Below are 16,273 nucleotides of genomic sequence, written 5' to 3' on the forward strand. Positions count from 1 at the left end.
AGAGTGTCGATATCTGCAGTTAAGGCAAGGTAGTCTGCTACCTGTCGGTCGAGTCGTTCTCTGAGGGTGGACCCCGAAGGGCTGTGGCGATGCATAGGACTAAAAAAGCTCCGCATGTCCTCCATCAACAAGACGTCTGTAAAGCGTCCTGTCCTTGCCGGCGTGGTTGTGGTGGTAGGAGGAGGATTACTTTCACCTCTTCCCCTGTTGGATTCCCGTTGTGCTGTGACATCACCCTTATACGCTGTGTAGAGCATAGTTTTTAACTTATTTTGTAGCTGCTGCATCCTTTGCGACTGCCGGTAATTGGGTAACATATCACAGACTTTCTGCTTATACCGGGGGTCTAGTAGCGTGGCCACCCAGTACAGGTCGTTCTCCTTCAGCCTTTTTATACGAGGGTCTCTCAACAGGCATGACAGCATGAACGACCCCATTTGCACAAGGTTGGATGCCGAGCTACTCATGTCCAATTCCTCGTCCTCACTGATGTCATTGAAGGTGTGTTCTTCCCCCCAGCCACGTACAACACCACGGGTACCAGATAGGTGACAACGAGCACCCTGGGATGCCTGCTGTGGTTGGTGTTCCTCCTCCTCAAAGCCACATTCCTCCTCTGACTCCTCTTCCTCACACTCCTCTTCCAGTGTTGCCGCAGGTCCAGCAATCGATGGTAAGGCTGTTTCTGGTGGTGGTGATGGTGACCACAACTCTTCCTCTTCCTCTTCACGCTCATCTACGGCCTGATCCAGCACTCTTCGCAGGGCACGCTCCAGGAAAAAAACATATGGGATGATGTCGCTGATGGTGCCTTCAGTGCGACTCACTAGGTTTGTCACCTCCTCAAAAGGACGCATGAGCCTACAGGCATTGCGCATGAGCGTCCAGTAGCGTGGCAAAAAAATACCCAGCTCCGCAGAGGCTGTCCTAGCACCCCGGTCATACAAATACTCGTTGACCGCTTTTTCTTGTTGGAGCAGGCGGTCGAACATTAGCAGTGTTGAATTCCAACGTGTCGGGCTGTCGCAAATCAAGCGCCTCACTGGCATGTTGTTTCGCCGCTGAATATCTGCAAAGTGCGCCATGGCCGTGTAGGAACGCCTGAAATGGCCACACACCTTCCTGGCCTGCTTGAGGACGTCCTGTAAGCCTGGGTACTTCTGCACAAAACGTTGCACAATCAGATTCAACACATGTGCCATGCACGGCACATGTGTCAACTTGCCCAAATTCAATGCCGCCAACAAATTGCTCCCGTTGTCACACACCACTTTGCCGATCTCCAGTTGGTGCGGGGTCAGCCACTGATCCACCTGTGCATTCAGGGCGGACAGTAGTGCTGGTCCGGTGTGACTCTCTGCTTTCAGGCAAGTCAACCCCAAGACAGCGTGACACTGTCGTATCCGGCATGTGGAATAGCCCCTGGGGAGCTGGGGGGGTGCAGTTGGTGTGGAGCAAGACGCAACAGCAGAAGAGGACTCAGCCGAGGAGGTTAGCAAAGAGGATGGAGTAGGAGGAGTAGAGGAGGTGGCAGCAGGCCTGCCTGCAAGTCGTGGCGGTGTCACCAACTCCTCTGCAGCAGAGCCACGCATTCCATGCTTGGCAGCCGCCAGCAGGTTTACCCAATGCGCAGTGTACGTTATATACCTGCCCTGACCGTGCTTTGCAGACCAGCTATCAGTGGTCAAATGGACCCTTGCCCCAACACTGTGTGCCAGACGTGACATGATTTCCTTTTCCACAATAGAGTACAGGTTGGGGATTGCCTTTTGTGAATAATAATAAATAATTTCGGCCGGGTACCTTCCACTGCGGTGTCCCAATAGCGACAAATTTTTTGAAGGCCTCAGACTCCACCAGCTTGTATGGTAAAAGCTGGCGGGCTAAGAGTTCCGACAAGCCAGCTGTCAGACGCCGGGCAAGGGGGTGACTCTGCGAGATTGGCTTTTTGCGCTCAAACATTTCCTTCACAGACACCTGACTGTGGGCAGGTGACGAGCAGGAACTGCTGAAGGTGAGAGGCGGAGGGGCGGGTTGTTGATAGGGGGCATGGAGGACAGCAGTGGTTGACGTGGCTGAAGATGCTGGACCAGGAGGAGGATGGTGGCTTTCAGTTTGTGTGCTGCTTTTACTCATGTGTTGATCCCATAGGCGTTTGTGATGTGAGATCATGTGCCTTCGCAAAGCAGTTGTACCTAGGTGGGTGTTGGACTTCCCACGACTCAGTTTCTTTTGGCACAGGTTACAAATGGCATCGCTGATATCAGAGGCAGACACACAAAAAAAATGCCACACTGCTGAGCTTTGCAAGGACGGCATTCTGGTGGTGGCAACAGCTTGCGTTGATTGGCGTGCTGTCTGGCTGACCCCGGGTGCCGAATCTACATGCTGTCTGACTGCGCCACTAGCTCCTTGCGATGACCTCCTCCCCCTCCTTCCAACTCGTCTCCTCCTCCTCTCTGTCTCCCCATCTGAACTTTCCCCCTCTTCTTCTGCTCTTCGAGCAGGCACCCAGGTGACATCCACAGACACATCGTCATCATCAGCCGCTTCACTTGACAACTCAGCAAAGGCAGCAGCAGTAGGTACAACATCATCATCATCACAATGTACGTCCATGTGTATAATGCTGCCTGACTGAGACATATCCCCGTTATCTACATCCTCTGGCACTAATAGTTGCGCATCACTTATTTCTTCAAACTGATGTGAAAATAACTCCTCTGACGGATCAAGTGAAGCGGCTGTGGTGCTAGTGTTGGTGGTGGTGCCGGCGGGCTGGCGAGTGGTAAATTGAGAGGTGCCCGAAGCTGAGCTGGAGGAGGATGGTGCATTAAGGTTCCGAGCGGAAGCTGTAGACGATTGGGTGTCCTGTGTAAGCCAGTCAACTATGGCCTCAGAATTTTTTGAGTTCAGGGTCTGTGGTGGCCTCTGAACACTGGGCATTATTCTAGGGCCTAAGGAAATCACAGCACCACGACCACGACGGCCCTTGCGGGGTGGCCTGCCTCTGCCTGTCATTTTTTTTAATGTGTTGTTACTGTTGTACTATGAGTGCAAGCTGCTGTGCCACCTTATATATCAGTGGTGGGTGGGCAGTGGCACAGTACACTCTCTGTGGACCTGACAGCAGTCACTGGCACCCAGGCAACTGCAATTTAAAAAATATATATATTTTTTTTTACTTTGCAAGCTGCTGTGCCACCTTATATATCAGTGGTGGGTGGGCAGTGGCACAGTACACTCTCTGTGGACCTGACAGCAGTCACTGGCACCCAGGCAACTGCAATTTAAAAAATATATATATTTCTTTTTACTTTGCAAGCTGCTGTGCCACCTTATATATCAGTGGTGGGTGGGCAGTGGCACAGTACACTCTCTGTGGACCTGACAGCAGTCACTGGCACCCAGACAACTGCAATTTAAAAAATATATATATATTTTTTTACTTTGCAAGCTGCTGTGCCACCTTATATATCAGTGGTGGGTGTGCAGTGGCACAGTACACTCTCTGTGGACCTGACAGCAGTCACTGGCACCCAGGCAACTGCAATTTAAAAAAATATATATATATTTTTTACTTTGCAAGCTGCTGTGCCACCTTATATATCAGTGGTGGGTGGGCAGTGGCACAGTACACTCTCTGTGGACCTGACAGCAGTCACTGGCACCCAGGCAACTGCAATTTAAAAATATATATATATTTTTTTTACTTTGCAAGCTGCTGTGCCACCTTATATATCAGTGGTGGGTGGGCAGTGGCACAGTACACTCTCTGTGGACCTGACAGCAGTCACTGGCACCCAGGCAACTGCAATTTAAAAAAATATATATATTTTTTTTACTTTGCAAGCTGCTGTGCCACCTTATATATCAGTGGTGGGTGGGCACACAGTGGCACTGCAGTGGGCACAGTACACTCTGTGGACCTGACAGTCACTGGCAGCCCAGGCAACTGCAATAATAAAAAATATTTTTTTTTTCAATTTATTGCAACAAGATGCTGTGCCACCGTATATATATCAGTGGTGGGCAGTGCACTGCAGTGGGTACAGTGCACTCTGTGGACCTGACACAGCACTCACTGCAATTATGACAGAGGAAAAAAAAATATTTTTTAAAATGCCAGGTACTGTGCCTGTGCCACCCGAAATGAGTGTGGTGTGCACACAGTACAGTCTGTGATAGGTCTGTGGCCTCTCACACACAGCGGGCAGGCAACTGCAGTGTACAATAGATATATATATATATATATATATATATATATATATATATATATATATATATATATATATATATATATAAAGAAAAAAATCTATTACCTTACCAGCCCTTAAAAGGGCTTTTGGGGACACTATATATATATATATATGTATATATATAAATAAAAAAATCCTCAATTACCAGCCCTTAAAAGGGCTTTTGGGGACACTAGATAGATATAGATATATATATATATGAAGAAACAACTCAATTACCAGCCCTTAAAAGGGCTTTTGGGGACGCTAGGTATATATATATATATATATATATATAAAAAAAAAAAAAAAACACAAATACCAGCCCTTAGAAGGGCTTTTTGGGGTGCTGATATTACAGCAGTAGTGGACCAAGAACACTGCAAGACCAGGAACACTGACTAACTGTCCCTAGCTTAACAGCAGCAGCAGCAGCAGCAGCTCTCCCTACTCTCACTACACACACTGCTTCAGAATGATCTAAGATGGATGCTGCCCTTGCTTATTTATAGGAGGTGGGAGGGTGTGGGAGGGAGGTACGCTGATTGGCTGGAAATGTGTCTGCTGACTGTAAAGTTCAGGGTCAAAGTTTGCCTCAATGATGTCTTATGGGGGGCGGACCGAACATCGCATATGTTCGCCGGCAGCGGCGAACGCGAACATGCTAAGTTCGCCGGGAACTGTTCGCCGGCGAACAGTTCTATACATCTCTACAAGCAATCAGAGGCCAATGCTAGAAAATGGGAAGCCCCCAACAGGCAGTAAATCTTCCATTGTAGGACCTAATTGTAGCAGTTTTATGAACATTTACCTTTTGAAATAAAGACTATAATATGTCAGGTGAAGTAAGCCAAAAACGATCAGAAAAGAAATTCACTGAAATTCATGCAAACTTACTCTACACTGCAGCCTGTATTTTATTATTATTCATGCTAAGCCGTTTTCTGACATTTGTTGATTACAAGGTAAACTCAGTATTTTTTGCTAGAAAATGACTTGGAACCCTCCAACATTATATATATATATATACAGTATATATATATATATATATATATATATATATATATATTTTAGGCAGAGATCCTAGAGATTAAAATGGCGATTGTTGCAATATTTTATGTCACACGGTATTTGTGAAGCAGTCTTTCAAATGCATTTTTTTTTTTTTGGAAGAAATATACTTTAATGAATTAAAAAAAAAACAGTAAATTTAGCCCATTTTTTTTGTATGATGTGAAAGATGATGTTACACCGAGTAAATAGATACCTAACATGTCAAGCATTGAAACTGCGCACACTCGTGGAATGATGAGAAACTACGATACTTAAAAATCTTCATAGGCGACCCTTTAAAAAATGTTAACAGTTACCTGTTTAAAGTTAAAGAGGAGGTCTTGTGCTAGAATTATTGCTCCCGCTCTAACGATTGCGGTGATACCTCATATGCGTGGTTTGCACACTGTTTACATATGTGAGCGTGACTTACCTATGCGTTCGCTTCTGTGCGTGAGTATGGAGGGACGGGGTGCTTTAAATTTTTTTTTTTTTCTTATTTATTTTATTTTTACACTGTCCCTGCTGCTGATCACTGTTTTGATCACTTTTATTACTGTCACAAGGAATGTAAACATCCCTTGTGACAGTAATAGGCAGTGACAGTCCCTCTTTATGGAGGGATCTGGGGTCTAAAAGACCCCAAATCCCTTCTTTGCACTTAAAAGTATTTAAAACAGCAAGTTTGGCTGTTTTGAATACTGTCATTTTTTTTTTTTTAAATCTGTCGCCCTTAAGGCTCCAGTAACTGGAAGTGATGTCATGGCATTGCTTCCGAGTTACTAGATCCAAGACCCCATTAAAGCCAATTTCGGCATTGATCAGGTCTTCTGCCAGCCGGCAGACATGCTGGCTGGTCGCTCAGGCCTCCCGGTGGGATGGGAGACCCAGGCAAGCCGCGGAAGGTGGCGGGAGGGGGGGACCCCCCATCCCACTGCTTGTAATAACAGCTGAGCAGATTAGCCGCATCGGTTGTATTACAAGAAAGCCGACCGCTGGCTCTAAAAAAATGGTACGGGGATAATGCAGGCATCACCCTGGTACAACCCCTTGAAGCCGAGGCCACATATTTGCGTTACGTTGGCAGGAAGAGGCTAAGGCCCATTCATAATATGTAATACAAAAGTATTTATAAACAATCATCCATCATGCTGAGAAATAATTGTTTAAATTAGTTGCAGTGAATAAGAGGTCTGTGTCAAAGTGATTAAAAGAGGAATTCCAGCAAATACTTAAGTAGCCTTAAAACTGGTCCCTCTCCCCTCCTAACACCTATGTTGACTAACCTGTGTAAGAAAAATGTATATATTTACCTATATTCAGTCTGCTCTGGTCTGGCCACATGATGTCCCATGTGTCAGTCAGCGGCGGCTGCAGGGGAGAGGAGATAGCGCTCTGACAACAGCTGGTAAAGCCTGGAGTGGTGATGTCACTCATAGTCTGTTCATAGTCTTCCTTGGCTCATCCAATGTTGGCGCCCCTCCTCTCCCCTGCAGCCATGCTGGCTGACACAGGGGAGGTCACGTAACCCAACGAGAGCAGGCTGAAAATAGGTAAGTTTATACATCTTTCTTACACAGGTTAGTCAACATAGGCATTTGGAGAGGGAAGAGGACAGTTTTAAGGCATGTTAGCTGGAATTCCAATATATATATATATTTTTTTTAAGCTAGATATAGAATCGCCAGAGAGTCTCACGGCAATCATTGTATTTGGTGTTCTTTGCCACTTAGGTGATCCTGCATTTAATTTTTACTTCTAAAATCAAGATTTTTTTTATGTAAATTAAAAAAAAAGGTTAAAAACATTAGTTTAACCACTTGCCGACTGCTCACAGTATATTTACTGCGGCAGTCAGCCCCTCACAGGCAGAGCGACGTAGGTCTCCGGTGTATGACTGATGATCATACGGTTCTACTATGTAGGACCATTGATCACTGTTCATACATCTCAAGCCACAGCCAATCACAGTTAGAATCACGCCCCTAGGGACACACATAGCCCCTCCCTCTCAAAAAAAGTTAACCCCTTCACTGCCAGTGTAATTTTACAGTAACAGTGCATATTTACTGATTACTGTAGAAATGTCACTGGTAAACCAAAAAGTGTCAAAAATGTCAGTCAAGGCTCCGATCTGTCCGCCGCAATGTCGCAGTACAGAAAAAAAAAATCGCAGATCGCCACCATTACGCGTTAAAAAAAAAAAACAACAAAAATTACAAAAATCTTTCCCTTTGTTAGTAAATGCGATAACTTTTGCGCGAACCAATCAAAATACGCTTTTTGCAATTTTTTTTACCAAACATATGTAGCATAAAACAAATTGACCGAAAATGTTAAAAAATTTTGATTTTTACATTTTTTTGGGGGGGAATTTCATATAAAAAAATGTGAAAAATATTGTTATTTTTGCAAAATTGACGCTCTTTTTTTGTTTATAGCGCATGATCAAAAAATCGCACAGGTGATCAAATACCACCAAAAATAGGCCCTGGTCAGGAAGGGGGTAAAATCTTCCGGGGCTTAAGTGGTTAAAATGTTAATAAAAACTAAAAAAAAACTTCATTTAAAACATTATATTCCTTTATTACAAATAAACCACATGCTGACTTGTTTAGTTTGCCCTTAGCAAAAAAAAAGCAAGTGACAAGTCAATATTCAAAATGGAAACTTTTTAAAGGTCTTAATAGCCCACATGAAAGGAAAGATCTGTGCAATAACCAAAACAGAAAACACTTCTAAATGGTTTACACTGTATATACTATGTAGATCAGACATTTTTGCCAATATTTGTGCAATTTGTTTGAAGTAGGAAGGACTGCATTGGTTTTAGGAATTATTTTACTGCTATGCTGGTTTGGGGTTTTTACGATTTATAGGTTTTAAACCAATGTTTTATATCAGCTTTTTATGTATACAAAATCTTTGTTTAACACATAAACATTTAATACAGATTTAATGTTTGCCTCTCACTAATGAAAACTAAAGGCCCGTACACACATAGCGATTGTCGGCCGTAAATATTCGGCCAACGTCCGATCGGCCGATTGTTGGCTTGTTAGTATGATGCTTCCGACAACCGACTGCGACTTTTCGGCCGAACAGAATCTGTCGTGCAGGCTTTAAAATTTTTGTTGGCCAACACCAGAACGGCCGATTGTTCGTCAGTCAGTACAGATTTCGGCCGACAAACAGCAGATGAGCAAGACTGGGCATGCTCAGAGAAGAAAAAACACAGGGAAAGTTAACCATCACATGACATATCTTCTGCAGTCGGCTGTTGTTGGCCGACAAAATTCGAGTGCAGTCTTTAGCACTTTTCAACCGACAGGACAGCACCGGACAAAAGACGGCCGATCGTTCGGCCGACAATCGCTACGTGTGTACGGGGCTTTAGGGTGGAATTGTGTGAACACAGCAGGAGGTAGTGGAAGGAGACTATGCTCAGGCTCTCCTGTGTGTGCAAATATCAGCTTAAGTTCTGTAGAGAACAGGATTTTTTCAGAAAAGCAAAAAAGATATATATATATATATATATATATGTACACAAACACATACACACACAGTGCCTTGAAAGAGTATTCATACCCTTGAAATTTTCCACATTTTGTCATGTTACAACCAAAAACGTAAATATATTTTTTTGGGATTTTATGTGATAGACCAACACAAAGTGGAAGGAAAATGATAAATAGTTTTCAAAATTTTTTACAAAAAAAATATCTGAAAAGTGGGGTGTGCATTTGTATTCAGACGCCCCCCGCTACAATTACAGCTGCAAGTCTTATAGGGGATATCTCTACCAGCTTTGCACATCTAGAGAGTGACATTTTTGCCCATTCTTCTTTACAAAATAGCTTAAGCTCTGTAAGATTGGATGGAGAGTGTCTGTGAGCAGCAATTTTCAAGTCTTGCCACAGATTCTTAATTGGATTTAGGTCTGGACTTTGACTGGGCCATTCTAATACATGAATCTAAACCATTCTATTGTAGCTCTGGCTGTACGTTTAGGATCGTTGTCCTGCTGGAAGGTGAACCTCCGCCCCAGTCTCAAGTCTTTTGCAGACTCTAACAGGTTTTCTTCTAAACCCTGTGTTTGGCTCCATCCATCTTCCCATTACCTCTGACCAGCTTCCATGTACCTGCTGAAGAAAAGCATCCCCACAACATGATGTTGCCACCACTATGTTTCACAGTGGGGATGGTGTGTTCAGTGTGATGTGCAGTGTTAAAAAAACAGTTAAATTATGGTCTCATCTGACCAGAGCCCCTTCCTCCACACGTTTGCTGTGTCCCCCACATGGCTTCTCGCAAACTGCAAATGGGACTTCCTATGGCTTTCTTTCAACAATGGCTTTCTTCTTGCCACTCTTCCATAAAGACCAGATTTGTGGAGCGCACGACTAATAGTTGTCCTGTGGACAGATTCTCCCACCTGGTCTGTGGATCTCTGCAGCTCCTCCAGAGTTACCATGGGCCTCTTGGCTGCTTCTCTGATTAATGTTCTCCTTGCCCGGCCTGTCAGTTTAGGTGGACGGCCATGTCTTGGTAGGTTTGCAGTTGTGCCATACTCTTTATTTTGGGATGATGGGTTGAACAGTGCTCTGTGAGATGTTCAAAGATTGGGGCATTTTTATATAACCTAACCCTGCTTTAAACTTCTCCACGACTTTATCCCTGACCTGTCTGGTGTGTTCCTTGGCCTTCATGATGCTGTTTGTTCACTAAGGTTCTCTAATAAACCTCTGAGGGCTTCACAGAACAGCTGTATTTATACTGAGATTATATTGCACAAAGGTGGACTCTATTTACTAATTAGGTGACTTCTGAAGGCAATTGATTTCACTAGATTTTATAGTAGTTAGGGGTATCAGAGTAAAGGGGGCTAAATACAAATGCATGCCACACTTTTCAGATGTTTATTTGTAAACATTTTGAGAACCATTTATCATTTTCCTTCCACTTCCCAATCATGTGCCACTTTGTGTTGGTATATTGCATAAAATCCCAATAAAATACATTTACGTTTATGGTTGTAACATGACAAAATGTAGAAAATTTCAAGGGGTGTGAATACTTTTTAAGGCACCGTACATATACATACATACTGTGTACCTAATGTCCTCTAAACGTTCGGTACACAGGCAGAATGCCGATCTGCCTATGTAAACAAGGCAGATCGCCGCTCTGTCAGTAAGGAAGGCATTGATCCTGTGTTCCTGCAAAGCAGGAACATGAATCAATGCCTCCCCCTAGTAAAAGTACCTCCCACACTGTTAGAAATCACAAGCTAGGCACATTTAACCCTTTGATCGCATCTGATGTTTAACCCCTTCCCAGCCAGTGTCATTAGTACAGTGACAATGCATATTTTTAGCACCGATCACTTTACTGGTGTCACTAGTCCCAAAAAGTGTCAAAAGTGTCAGTTAGGGTCCCGACTGTCCGCCGCAATATCGCAGTCCCGCTATAAGCTGCTAATCGCCGCCATAACTATTTAAAAAAATAAATAAATATCCCATAGTTTGTATAACTTTAGTATAACTTTTGTATAACTTTAGCGCAAACCAATCAATATACGCCTATTGGGATTTTTTTACCAAAAATATGTAGCAAAATACATATTGGCCTTTTTTTCAAAATTGTCTGTCTTTTTTGGTTTATAGCGCAAAAAATAAAAACCGAAGTGGTGATCAAATACCCCCAAAAAAAGCTCTGTTTCTGGAAAAAAAATACATAACATTTTGTTTGGGTACAGTGTCGCATCATCGCGCAATTGTCAGTTAAAGTGACACAGTGCCGTATTGCAAAAAAATGGCCTAGTCATGAGGGGGGGGGGGTAAATCTTAAGGAGGGCAAGTGGATATATATATACATCAAACAAAAATAAATAGTATTTGAAGCCCAGCCTCATGTTTCTCCCCCCTTCCCATACATGAAAAAGTATAGAGTATATATACTTTAATTCCAAATGTCTAGCTGTTGGTCACATGACAAGTTGGGTCCTTTTCTACCTCCTCTGGTGTCAGCAGTGGGCAGTGCTCAGTAATCAATTGACAGTAGCAACAATTCACTGTGAACCCATATAGGGGACAACGCTGAAGAAAAAGTGAGTAATGCAGCAAAAGTGCAATTTTTTTACTCAATAAGCTTTTAATGTCAGGTTGTTCAATTAGGTTTTGACAAAAAAAAAAAAAAATGAAAGCGGATTGGATTCTATCCAGAGCTTCACCAGATTTTGCACTCTCCAGTTTTAGTAAATCAACCCCACAGTTTGATGATTTTGCAGATATCTGAAATAAGTACCCCCAAATCTACTTCCTCTGTAGTGCTGGCCAACACTGTACCCCCCAATGTCGTTCTCTCTCTAGGGATTATTTTTCCCTAGATACATTATTTTACATTTAGAAACATTGAACTGCAGTTTCCACTGCTTTGACCAATTTTCCAGCAATGCCAAAATCATGTTCCATATCATATACACCTCCAGGGATATCAACTCTATTACATTATAGTTTCATGCTGGGATAAGATATTGTGGTGGAATATACTATTAAAGAGCCCAGAGATGTTACTATTACACTAGTAGATACCTTATGGTGCTGGATGATATCACTATAGTGCTGGGAAACAGGTTTATCTGACTTCATCTCAACTTGACATGTGGTTTTCAATGAAAATACCTATAAACCATAAGCTCAGGGTAGTGAAAGGTTTATTTGATCCATTTTACTTTATTAGCAATAAGAACATTAAAACCTAACAGTTGGTTATTTACTAAGGGTAGAGCCTTGTAACCAGTCCAACTACAATAATAGTAATCAAGGAGTTTCCAATCCTTGCCTATTGTTCCATGTTTATTTCTTCTATGTGACAACTTGGATGGGGTATTCATGATACCACTTCAGTACCCTACAGAAACGACATAAGTGTAAAGTAAATTGTATATTGTGTCAGTAGCACACTATTGGCGCTTTTCCACTGCATGGAACCGAACGGTTCGGCTCGCTTTTGTGCTTTTCCACTGCTGGTACCGCATGGTATAGTGTAGGAACGGTTCGGTACGGTACGGTACAGCGGCGCTTTTCCACTGCATGGAACCGAACGGTACGGCTCTCAGAAACAGTACCACCTCGATTGTGGTTCCAACAGGTACCATACCATATCCCACAATCCTTTGCATGCAGTCACTACTAGCCACTGATTGGTCAGAGAATCCCACCCACCCCGTTGTTATCCCACCCACTTAACTTTAGTACTACTTTAGTGGAAAAGCAAACCATACCGTACCGTACCGAACCGTTCCAACACCGTACCATGCGGTACCAGCAGTAGAAAAGCAAACCGGGCCAAGCAGGGCCGAGTAGAGCTGAGCTGGTACATGCAGTGGAAAAGTGCCATATGGCTGTCAAAGTGTTAATGTAGTGAGGTGACACTAAGAACCAGTTTTGGCAGAGAACAAGTACCTGAGAGCCCAGAACAGATAGTCAAATGGAGGTGTCTTACCAATGACAGGTAGGGTTTGCCCATAAGTAGAAGTGAACACAATCAGTCAGGGCACCTGTGTGGCCCTCATTGTGTCCTCATTTGATGAAGACACAATGGGAATATGTGTCCAGGCCTGCTTGTGCTTGCAATAAATAACCAAGAGGCTGGAATGCTGGGTCATTCTTGCAAGGGTAGAAGTTTATGTTTTTCACGGATGAATAAAAGTCCAAAAACACACCTTGCAAAGTGGACTGAGTCATTGAAGATCTTTCATTCGAGGATGATCCTTTACATACTATGAATATATATAACACAAATATATATGTATTTAATGGATGAAAGTTAAGGGAGAGGTTATAAAATGTTGGTTCCACATCTGTGAGAAAATATAAGAAGTACTAGCAGTGTGTATAAAAAGGATTAATGTTTCCATGGATGAGTAGTTCCTTGTTTTTTTATGTCTTAGTTGTGCAACTGCTATTCAGCAACGAACCCTTCAGTAAATATTTGATCTGATTTTCAATATGTGAAAAAAAATTCTGGCAGATTGTAGAATGGTCAGTGCTAGAGTTCAGATTACAGTCCCGATCTATTGACTCGAGTAGGGCCCAGAAGCAGGCCACCCACCATCTGTCATACTTGATGCCCCTCTGTAACCACCCATAACTGTTAAATGATACATTCATCAGGCTTACATAATGATCATAACCATCATTTCTTATGCAAGCAAGGCCAAAAGTAAGGCCTTTGGATCCTTGAACAATCTCTCTCAGCACTAGGTGTGACTATGAAATGTGATTATTGATGCCATGCTTGTCCATTTCTTCATTAATATAAAATTAGATCTAAACCCATTTATTAAAATATATATCTTATATAACCTTTTAACATGTTAATGTAATTTTAAGTTGCTTAAGTCTTTTTAAATCTACAAATTTATTTAAAGCCCATCTCCAGGCAGAACAAAAATTATTTCTTGCAGTGGAGCTGCACCTGCACTCCAATGGTTTAATCCTTGTTTAAATCTAGGAGGCCATGATAAGCAGTTTTACTTACCCAATGCTCCACTGCCCCCAGCCCCCTCTCGATGCACTCTGGCAGAGGACTATCCCTCTGCATCTTTATGTCCAGTGCAGGGCTCTTGAAGACATCTGAGGACATCTGAACACCAGAGGGGAGAGTAGGCTGTGGGAAACAGTCTTACAACCCAGAGATAAGTAAAAGTGCTTTTTGCTGTCCTCTGTAGCTAAATGCGCATGTAACCTATGCAGTGCAAGGGCAGTCCCACTGTAAGGAAGCATTTTTGTGTATTTTTTTTTTTTTATTCTGATTAACTGGGCAGTTGTCTGGACAGCACACTTGTATAAATTACTCGAAACCCATACTTGAGTAAAAGTACAAGTGCTCGATCAAAAAGTGACTTGAGTGGAAGTGGAAATGCTCTATCAAAAAGTGACTTGAGTAGAAGTACTAAAGTATTCAACATTTTTTGTACTTAAGTATTGCAAGTAATTTTTTTTTTTTTAATTTTGCTACTCAAGTACTGAAAGTAAAAGTACCAGTAGATTTAAAAAAAAAATTGCTATTCAAGTACTGAAAGTACTGTGTTATGTAGTTATTAAAGAAAGAAGTCAAAAGTTTGAACATCATATTGTTTTTTATTATTTCAAATGATTAACCTAAAGGACAATCACAATTCCTTTGGCTGTAACTTTTTGTAAACAAAAACAGATAAAGTATGTCCCTCCCTTTCCCCTTTAAAGCATCCTTCCTTCTCTTCCCTGCATGTTTTTTTTTCTTTTCTCCACAGCTTATTGGTGCGCAAAATCATATATAAACCAATGTGATATACAACAATATATTCCAATAATGAAATAAAGGAAGAGTGTAAGAAATCAAAGTCAATAAAAAGTCCATATATATAATGTCATAATACCATATATATGTGAAAAAACAAGATGAATATATTTTCAAAGGTGTAGGAATCAAACAGGTGCTATTCCAAATACAAGGTGCAGACTCCGAGTCCCACCACCTTGTGGATTTCCCCCTTACCCGGCGGATGAAGCTAAGTGCAAAATAATATCCAAATAGACTCTTCCAGTGAAACAAAACTGCAGAACCTGTGCTCTCAACTTCTAGTGAAAAAAAAAAAAAATCAGCCTCTTACCAGAAAAAAGGTCTATGTACGCTTGTGACTCTCCTTGGTTGGGGGAGGTTCTCTTTCCCCTTAACAGCAGATATGTAGATCATTTAATTTATACATACAGTAGCATTTATTTTTGTAAGCGCTGATTTACACATGACATTATACACATTTTTTTGAACTTTATGAATCCTGCCGTCTACTGTTCTGGCAGTGGTAATTTTGTATAATTGTAACGAGTAACTATGCCGCACAAAAAAAAAATATCGGAGTAGAAGTATTGAAATCATCGAAAAAATGTAGTGAAGTAAAAGTGGAAGTAGGAGAAAAAAATTCTACTCCAGGAAAGTACAGATACCGCCTTTCGGTACTTAAGTACAGTAGTGAAGTAGTTCTACTTAGTTACTATACATCTCTGCTGGACAGCTACCTCCCAGTGTTTATGATGTTAGAGTTATCTCATACTCAGTCTATAGTTCAATGTGAGCCTTATAGAAGACCTAACCCGACTGCCAAGTTCTTCTTTCGTTCCTCCCCCCCCATTTATGTACCAATTTTGTTACATGGACTGAGCATGCTAGGATTGTTCGCTACTGTGTAATCTAATTTTATATTCTCTCTTCAAAACATATTCATAAAAAACGATTGAAACAGGAATTATTTTTGTTTTCCCTGGAAATCAACTATAAAATAATACCTGGTGATCCTGCTATGACCGACAGTGTTCAGGACTTCCTGTAATAGGGTGAAAATTGTCTTCCTATTGTACTCCTACATTGTACTTCTACATGAGGCAGTGGCTGGCAGGATTATGTTGGTTTCTCACATTCACATGGCGAGGGCCTCTAGATTTTTAGGGCTGATGTAGGAAAACATAATTTTGATTTCTCAGAGTCTTAAAGGTATTAAGCACAAAACCGCAAATGAAATATACTGCAGCTTACCAATCTTTAGATGTGATGGCTGCATTTGATTTCTTTTTTTTTTTGTCTTTTTCCCTCTGTTTTCACTTGGTGATCTGACCAGTAACACATCTCCTGCATTAGAATGCCCCCACCTTGGATAAAGGAGTGCAGAAACACCTTTGGACAGCGGCATTGTCAATCTGGGGGTAGGAGAGTGCTAGATGTACTAGCAGATTTAAATACACTAAAATTAAAGACAAACTCCAACTGATACTTTATAAGCAGTTACAGCAACAGTTGTATTCCTTTTGCAATAAAGGTTTACATAAATGCTAATGACTAATGCTCAGGGCTCTCTTTTTTCTTTTTATAAATGTAAGCTGACTGATAAGTATGTCTCTCTCTCACACATTCTCTGCAGTGGGAGCTTGCTACTGGGTGAA

Source organism: Pelophylax lessonae, assembly GCF_965119305.1.
Source record: "Pelophylax lessonae genome assembly, chromosome: 1".
Taxonomy (NCBI): domain Eukaryota; kingdom Metazoa; phylum Chordata; class Amphibia; order Anura; family Ranidae; genus Pelophylax; species Pelophylax lessonae.